Source organism: Larus michahellis, chromosome 4 (assembly GCF_964199755.1).
Source record: "Larus michahellis chromosome 4, bLarMic1.1, whole genome shotgun sequence".
Lineage (NCBI taxonomy): Eukaryota > Metazoa > Chordata > Aves > Charadriiformes > Laridae > Larus > Larus michahellis.
In genome coordinates this window covers 42,309,571-42,319,569 of record NC_133899.1, presented here as the reverse complement: position 1 = coordinate 42,319,569, position 9,999 = coordinate 42,309,571, and positions in this window count along the sequence as shown.

The following is a 9,999-nucleotide window of genomic DNA, read 5'->3' as shown; positions in this document are numbered from 1 at the left end:
TAACATCTAAAAAAGCCCATCAACTAGTGGAAAAAAGCAAATAAACCAGTATCCTTCCTCTGAATTCTTTTTTGCCACACTTTTTGGCAAATATGGCTGTAATAATTTTTTGCCATTTTACAGGAGATGGCAAATTGGCAAAAAAAAAACCCACACCTGGAGCACTTAAGATGGCTTACTACTGTATCAAGGAACAGATAATACAGGGTTTTAAATTGGTGCTTTCTTAATTTCAAAATTGTTTAAAAACCTCTGAGCTGATTTAAGTTAAGGTATCCCTACTGAAGGGAGTTATCGGTTCTGTACTCTACAGACTTCATAAACAATAAAGAAATTAGGAGAATGCTTCATTTGTGAAGCCACTTTGGATTTGCAGTTCCCTTTTGTCATAAGGGGAGGTGAACCCTTGCAGACTTTGTTTTTGTTTTCTTTCCCTACACGTAAAGTGAAATAAAAGTTGTGCCTCACAGACCGAGGTTGTGTCCAAGGATGGCCCTCTGAGCTGAGGTAACAGTCTGTTACAACAGACTGTTGTAACAGAGAATATAGAGATGCCTGTGATTGTGCTTTGCTACCAGCTCTCAAAGCTTTCATAGAAGTCGGTGAATCTGTACGTTTGGTTTAATTTTAAGTCGGCTTAATGTTAAAAGCTTAACGTTACTCTAGAAGAACGCTACTTGATATGATTTTTAAAAGAGCAAATTTCTAAGTCTCTGAGTCTGAAAAAGAGCTCTCAGGCATTTATCCTGGTACTACCCAAGTATTCACTACATAAATCAGGTGATAAATAAAATCACACTCTCTTTTGGTTGACATCATTAGCACGGGGACCTGTTTCTGCTCAGTTTGAATCCTAGTGGTTCAGCATACTGAGCGCACCATTGCAAAAATATTTTGGCAGTGAAACCTCTAGCGGAACTACAACAGTTGGCTATTTCTTAGGATATTAATGTATTGAAAACAAAATCAATTCCAAAAAGTAATTGTTAAAATTTTTCTATATATCTTCACACTTAATCTAGCATCTGCTAGATTTTGCTAGAGCAGTGAGACAGAACAGACTGGCTAGTACTGAATACTAAAAATGGGCTGAGTGTGTTTGACAAGATGGAATTTAATGGGGAATCATGGAAAATCATATTGTCTGAATAGCATTTGCAAACACCCATTCTCTCTGTACTTAGGTATGCGTGTTGGGTTTTTTTACTCTAAGGTGCTGTGCTGTTGTACTAGCAAGTTTCTCGCATCTATGACAGATAAAATCCGTCACAGATTTTGATCTCCAGAAACCAGATCAACAAGAATTTATTTAAATAGTTGAGCATAAATACTCACTCCTTAATGACCCTCAGATTAGCTCTGATTTCTCTAATGGTAATTTCTGGTAATTACAGAATACACTGGATGTGGAAGAAAGAGTAGGTCTTACATTTAAAGCAAAGAGCTGTAAGTCTACATTTTGGGGCTGATTCAAGTGTTACCTTAAGGTCATGCCTTGAACACTTTGATGGGAGTTTCAAAAGAGCTTGAATGAATCAGATACTACCCTAAATCCCATTGGAGAGTTAGGTGCTTAATTTCATTAGGCTTCCCTGTAACTCCAAGGATTTAGCTGTCTGTGTTTCAATCGGGGGGGAAAAGAGAAAAGGGGGGTGGGAGGCACCTCGAGTACTAGCTGACAATTTATCACCAGTGTATCCCAGATTGACATCAAAAGCTTAACTGGCATGTTTTTCCTAAAAAGAAAGGTGACCTCTTATACTAGAAACCCTTAGTTTAAGAAAAAATGTTACCTAAGATAATTTCACCTGGCAGAGATTTGCAAAATCAAGAAATCAAGAACGGAGCTTTCCCGCTTACTCAGAGATGTACATTAATACTGCCACAAGTAATACAACACAATTTTTGTGACTTCAGTTCAGTCCCTCCCAAAGGATACCAGCCGTCTATCTTTCCAGATGGAACATCTGATTCCCATTCTTAAGTTCCTGTTCTCCAGACAAAGCAGGTTACCCTCACAGTCCCCGTTGTCGTGCAGTTCCTGAAAACATCACCACTGCAATAATTTAAGTGCATCTATATGCATGAATGATGATGTCAGACTACCTGGGCTCAGCAGGTTGCTGTGCATTTAACAGTAATGATTACATTTCTTTTGTCTTCATGCTTTGTCTCATTTCCATGTTTTATTCAGTTTTAATCCTGCTTTTCTGTAAGATTTTTCTTGCTCCCCTGTTTTCTTTACTATCTTTGAAACCAAATGTAAACTTAATACCATTTGCATTCTGGTTGAACATTCAAACCCGGGAATATTTTTGTGTTAGGAAACTTATCCTTTCCTGATTCATCTGCTACATCCCTGGCATATCCAAGCATGTCCTGTTATTTGCATGTTTGCAAAATTTTGGCACTTAAAGGGTTAACACACCTTTTGTACCTCAGACACACTAGGATTTTGCAAGCAAATGTCTGTTGGTTGCAAGAACATATGAGCAAGTATGAGACTAATTTCCTGTTAAGGAGTCGCTACATTAAAAGGATATTTGCATAATCATAGACTAAGATAATGTAGGGAAAACCCCAGAGATCATTCTGATGCCAGGATTAAGCCAAGCCCAACATGTAATTTATTTGAATGCATGAAAGCTGCTGCTTATCATTCACTTCTATCTCAAGTCCCCGAGCACTTTAGTTGGCAGCAGCAGGCTCTAACTCCTCCTGGCTAATTCATTATCCTCAACACCTTTTAAAAGGGTTATTTTAAGTTTAACTTAACAGTCCCTGCAACTTAATTCACACAATAAAAAAGTTATTCCTTTTATGACTTGTGTCACACGTTCAAAATAAAGCTACCGCAGCTTCTCATGTCATACCTTTATTTAATGCCCTCACCTTCAGGTTATGGTAATTTCTGAAATGTTGCGTGCACCACAAAAACAAGGGCTCGGGACTACACCTATGAAAAACATAGCCAAAACCAATAAGATTTCATAATGCAGGTAGTTTTTTCAACTTTTATATGTAAAAATGAGTGTCCGCATCGGAGTTTAGCAGAACGGCCTCAAGAGAGAGTACATTAGTAATTAAAAATCAAGGCACTAAGTGTTTCTGAACAGATTAATACTTAGTCAGGGCTGGAAGTCCCTGACATCCATTTTAAATCCAGTTGCAAGCTGTAAATTTTTATTTGGAGAATCCCATTGCCAAAGCATTTGTCACACTTGTCACCTGATACTTCCTCCACGTAAACATGCTTAGAGGCTTACGGCTGGTGTGCCGTAGAGGTGTCCGCAAGGTTTTTTACTTTTTACTCAGCTTGGCTGAGTGAGTTATTTGAGCCCAAAATTCCAGTTGCCAGAAAAAAAACAAACACACAAAACAAAACAAAACCTAAGGCTACTGTCATGCTTGCCTGCCGTAGTTAAAACAAACGGGGATACCAAGACATGTAGAAGCAGGAAGAGGGCAGCTGCTGTTGCTGAAAAGCAATAGAGGGGGGAAAACCCATTCAATAGCATCTCAGTGACAGCTCAATCAAGCCTCAAGCCATGGCATGAGAGGGGAATAATGCTTCAAGTGAGGGAAGGACAAGCATTATGATAAATTTTTTAATTGTAGTAAAGGGAAGAACAGAAAATATAATTAAGGTCTCAGGCACCTAAATAAGAAAGCATTCAGTAGCAATGGTAGCAACATTAGCAGATAAGCAGAGTTAAATGAATAGGACAACGACCACTGTCTATCGCAATTGAAGCACTAATAAAACACTTTCACTGTACTACAAAATAGTACCATGTTTTACTGTACTTTAACTATGATTAAAACAGCACAATCCCAGTAGCCAAAATAGTTGGTCCAATATTATTAATTAAAAAGTGATATACTAATGTACATTAAGATGTATTGTCCAGTTTGAAATTTCTAGTCCTCAGTAAAGGGAGACTGCTATATTGAAAGAGGAAGCTCTAGACATTTTAAGTAGCTAGTACAACACAGATATCTCCTAAATTCTGGAAGTGTTAAAAACAAAACTGTTGCATACTGAAGATGAGGGACTAATTCTAATTAGACCACAAGAGGACAATGGCCTACCAAGTAGACAATACTTGATAACCTAGTGTAACCTGAAACTCATATTCCACAAAATTAATTACCAAATAAAATGAAATGACAATACATTGTAACCGATTCCCATAGGGAGACAAAGGATGGGAGACAGGCATCCCAGCTATATTTAAGTTTAATGTCTCTCCATAATATATAGTCTATGTTTAACTTGATAAAGTTCCCAGGCCAAAAGTTGAGGCCAAAGTTGTGGCGTTATGCCATATAGCAGCATTATGTAAGTCATGAGCTTTCCCTAATTTATGTTTCGGTGTATGTGGAAATCTATGCAGAAATCTATATGAAGAAATTTATCAGAAGGCTTAACTGCTGGGAAAAAAAAAAGTTTTCCCAAAACTACTTTGCTTACTTCCTTTATAATTAATGATAGGCCACTCACAGCTTCACTTCCAGAAAACCTCCAAAGCTCTGTAAATCTCTGCAGCATTCCTATCTACCTTACTCACCTTTACAGGTCATTGATTTTTTTTCCTCATACCATATTCAAAATTGATCCTAACAACACAAGGGATAGTTGCACAAAGAGTTCTCCTTGGAAGAAGTGTCCACACATGAGAACTGCTTCAGGATGAAAGAAGGAATAGAGAATATTCACATGCAGTAAGGTTTCCATCATGAGCACAAGGAATGAGCACAGAATTCTTGAACAGAGGAATATGGTGCAGAAGAACAGGAAGGAGAAAGCTAAAAACCATAGGGAATGGATGTTAAAATCCCAAAAATTCAAAGTAGCACACCAAGGAACGTAACATAAAAATAATCTTGCATGGGAAAAAAAAAAAAAGAAGTTGACAAAGTTAAATAGCTAAGTGGCCAGACTTCGTTTTGTGCTACAGATATCATCTGGGTCAAAAGAAGATTTCCCATTACAGGATTAAGTTTATCACACAATAACCTGTAAGATATAGATGCAAATTTAACGTACTCAGAATCAAGAATTTTATGGTCCATCCCATGAACATCAGCTTAGTTACAGTTGTAAATATCCTCTCCTTTAAAAAAGGATACTAATAATTGATTCAGGATATTTCTCATTTGCATGTTTTGTTAAAATCCTTAAGCTACTTATTTGTATTACAGTTGACTGAGACAGATTGATTTTTATTTTTCTGGGTTTTTTTTTTTTTCTGAGAATATTTTCATCCTGCTTCATCCTGAAGTATCAGTCCAGTGGAAATGACAGAGCTCAAATTCTGCAAATAAGAAAATAAACTTGCTTTCAAAAAAATAAACAAAAGACAGACAACTGTGGTGCAGCAGTGATCACTGAAGTGCACTTAGACAGGAGAGGTTAAAGTCAGGATGGTGTCATGAGTTGTAGTTTCACACCTTGTCAGCTGCACACTGAAATTGTACTTTTTAATCTTACTAATGTCTATAGAGTAAATTCTCACTGTCTTCTATGCTCTTTACTTTGAGTATAAAGACTAACTTGTCAAAAAGGCTAAAATCAGGCCAGAGATAATTTCACCAGGATGGAGATTAACGTAAGCAACTGAAGCCTTCCTTGCAGCACTCTTGCAAGCTCTCCATTAGGGTCTGAGCATAAAACAGTGATTTCAGGAGCAGAGAGCACAAAACTTCCTCAGCATTTGTAGATGTCCTTGGAAATTAGCTTCCATAACCCACAGAGTCTTTTGGGACTATCCAAAATATCCTATTTGGTCATTTCATCTTCAAGTGACCACAACAGCAGTATAAAATCAAAACATCCCCCCACAAACTATGACTTCCACGCTTGAGTTCTTAGAGGATAATGGTGTGCTTTCACAGATGGGTAAAAATCAATTCCTGTTCAGAGAAGTAATATCAGGTCTTTGACCACCCTAAGGTCTGTAGAGGTTTTATACTTCCTTATGCATCTTTCAAGCACTTAATAGCCTGAAAGTGCTCTCCAAAAAAAGGAGGTAGGTTTCTGATACTTGTAATGGACTTGACAGGCTGGAGAGGTGGGCCCATGCCAACCTCATGAAGTTCAACAAGACCAAGTGCAAGGTCCTCCATCTGGGTCAGGGCAATCCCAAGCACTGATATAGGCTGGGCAGTGACTGGCTTGAGAGCAGCCCTGAAGAAAAGGACTTGGGGGTGCTGGTGGATGAGAGGCTCGACATGAGCCATCAGTGAGCGCAAGCAGCCCAGAAAGCCAATCGTATCCTGGATTAAAACTAGAGATGTGTTGATTCAGATTGGACATGAGGAAGAAGTTCTTTACCATGAGGGTGGTGAGACACTGGCACAGGTTGCCCAGAGAGGTGTTGGAAGCCCCATCCCTGGAATTTTTTAAGGCCAGGCTGGACCTGTAGTGGGAGGTGTCCCTGCCCACGGCAGGGGGGTTGGAACTAGATGGTCTTTAAGGTCCCTTCCAACCCTAACAATTCTATGATTCTATGATTCTATGACTTCCTTGTAAAAACTTTTGTATTCAAAGGTATAAGAAGATTTAAATTTTTTAAAATACAAGCTGTGTGTGAAGTAGAATAAGCAACAAGTAGCAAACAACGTGAATAACAGCAGGCCTTTAATCTTTACCCATATCTGGGTGTTAGACTGAACACAGCAGAGGGGAGCCTCCTCCTATTTGAGAAATCTCAGCCTAGAACGCATTCGTAAAGATGGATGCCTAAGCAGTGTCTTTGAAAAAAATGTGACCAGGAATTATGAATTTATTCCTGAGGAGAAGGAAATATCACCTCCTACAAATTGTACCCAGGCAGTAAATGGTCTCATTCAGAATGATGAAAACTTTTTCCTTTTTGTTATGAGGAGGTGAAACCAAGTTTCTCCCATCTCCTTGAAGAGAGCTAAAACTTCAGTTATTCTAAATTTGGAGGGAGTACTCTCATTTCTTCTTGCTGGAGATGTTGTGATTCACTGGCTCAGAAAGAGATAGCAGTGGGCACCCATGAATCCTCAAGGAACAAATAACCATTTAAATGGGGGAGTCTTGAATTCTAATCTGTGTTCAATTTATAGATAGATACTTGAATATGTGTTCCACTTTTTTTAGCTTGACCTAGAGAAAGGTGAGTCAGCAGACGGAAGTTAACATACTGCCACTCAGCAAAGCTTTTGTCGTAGGAGATGCAGATATGAAGACCTTCCAGCAGAAGAAGGAATTAAAGTGGAGATTTTTGAATGAGTGTCATTTATATAACATGGGATATGAAATGCTACTTTTCTGTCACTTAGTTGTGAGAAATGTTTTACTCAGAGCCTGACCCAGATGTGCTCATACCTTCAAAGATATATCAAGACTGGTTCCTGAAAAGGCTTAGGTTGGATGTAGGTGCTTGGTTACTTGAGGCTTTTAGTGACTGTACACAATTCTAGGAGAAATCTAGACTTATGGATTTAAACCTATGGATTAGATGCCTCTAACAGAAATACTTAAGGATCTTGAGAATAGTCCTTCATGCTTGTAATTGAGGGTTGAATAGGCACTTTTGAACAAATCCAAAGAAATGAGCAATTACAGCTTCCAGGCCACCCTTTTAAGAAAAAACTCTTTTGCATTCCATAATTCTTGTAATCCTCTTTCGGTCCTGAAATGGATGACAGATGCTTCTACCAATCATTCATCTTGGCAAATTTTTCATTTTTCAAATTAGTAACCTTTAATAAACACACCCCTGTAATTTGCATCGATAATCCTTTTCCCTAGAAGAGTGGGTGTTGCTGCAGTAACATGTCCAAAGGTTGCTCTCCAACCAGATACTACTGAAAAAAGCACCATGCCAGTAGCTATTATGACTCAATAATAGATTGAAATCTCTTGTTATGTGTTAATATGGGATAACAACTCCCTTAGAATTTCCATTAATAATGAAGCACCTTAACACAACACAGTCAGAACAAAAGCTGCTGTGAACTTCTAGTAGATAAAATTTCTGCAAGATCTCTGTATTACATTAGCAGTCAAGACACTGTATCTCAGTCTTCCAGACACCCAGGAAAAACAGTCACAGGCCCAGTTCAAATGCTGACATACATACGAGTGAGTAAAAGCGATTTCAACACAACACAACAACACAGATATATTGTGCCTTTGTGAATATGGTAATGTTACTGCATTAAATAGTACGTTGTTCTGACTATAAAGTGATTAAGGTCAGCTTAAACAAAAGCAGAAAAAGCCTCTTTGAGTGTGTTGTATCAAAGGAATGGAGTTTGTTGTACCCATGTAACAACATCATTGTAATTGGTGGAACCTTCTAATCTAAAGAAGTGACTTAACAGTGGTAAGTTTTTATCTTGGAATGGGAGTATCCATTTTAGGACTTGAGTCAATAACCCCTTATTCATGCCCTACTTTATTTTGATGTTGATCCTTATGTACATCGACCATGGTTATTTCTATCCACCTGCAAACATGGATGCTAAAATCCATTTGGAAAACCTATTGATTCAAAACTTCTTTCAAGAAAATTGACCAAAAAATTGTTTTTTCTTTAATTTTTATGAAGTCTAAAGTTCAATTTTCTCTTTTATCAACCAAATATTCATTTCCATGTTAAAAACTTAGAATTTAATTATTATATGCATTGGTTATTTAATTTCCACTCCCATTAACAGAAACTGATTCTATCTTGCTCTTAGAATTAGTTTACATTTGCAGAGTTAGAGGTAGTAATAACTTAAAGTGACAGGACAGTAGTCCTTCTGCTTTGTAAATGAGATAGAGCGAAGCATATATTTCGCCACGTAACTCAAATACCCTTCCCTCTCCCAGAGGATTTACCACAGAGGAGGACAACAAAACCAAAAGACTATTTGATCTTCATTTATACGTGTCAATCAAGTACCTCTTTTCTTCCTTCTATCTCCAGTTGTGCACCTTTCCCCATTGCCCTGCAGCAGAACAGGGGTGGAATTCAGTGAAGGCACTTACTCTGTTTTTCCCCATTTATTTTTCAATAAGCTATGATCTCTTGTCAGTGCTGTTTATGGAGGTAGTAGGAGTAATTTTTTCTCTCTGTGTTAGCTTAGGATTCTATGTGCAAGCATTTTTCAAAAAAATTGTTTTGTTGGCACACCAGTCAATTGCATGATTACTGGAAAATAGCAAGCACTGAAAGTGTTATCTTAAGTTAAGCAAGCAAGTTACTGCCATTGCTGATAAAGTCACTGAATAGTTACTACCAAATAATTAATTCTTTTTTCCACAGTAACTATGCAATTAACTTGTGTGCCTAGTGTTATTTCAAGATGGGTGTACAGTTCAACTTACTTGAGTTATGCAATACAGGTGTTCTGCAGTTGATGAAACATCCTGTAACCTGAGATCATTTGGGTGGAAAGATATCCACTCAGCAAAGTGGCCAAGGGTTAGTAACCATAAAGAATAAACTGTTCTCTCTGGAAAAGTACAAAAGAAAAGAGAAAAGAGAGAGCACACAGAGGGAAAATGTATGTTAAAAAAAAAAAAATTATTATTGATAGCCTTGTACCAGTGGGACTCACGAAAATTCCAGGTTTTCTGGATTTTAGTAAAGCTTTTGACACTGGACAAGTTGTCCAGCTGTGGGGTGAGTAGGTTCGTGGTGTGCTGAGTAAAGAACTGGCTCAATGGCAGAGCTCAAGAGGTTGTAGTAAATGGGGCTACATCTGGCTGGTGACTGGTCACCAGCAGTGTTCCTCAGGGTTCAATTCTAGGGCCAGTTTTGTTCAATATGTTTAACAATGATCTAGATGCCGGAGTTGCATGCACCATTAACAAGTTTGCTGTCAACATCAAGCTGGGAGATGCTGTTGACTCTCTTGAGGGCCAAGAGGCCTTGCAGGGGGATCTAGATAGATTGGAGCACTGGGCAATGATTAATGGCATGAAATTTAACAAGTCCAAATACCAGATTCTACACCTAGGATGGAGTAACC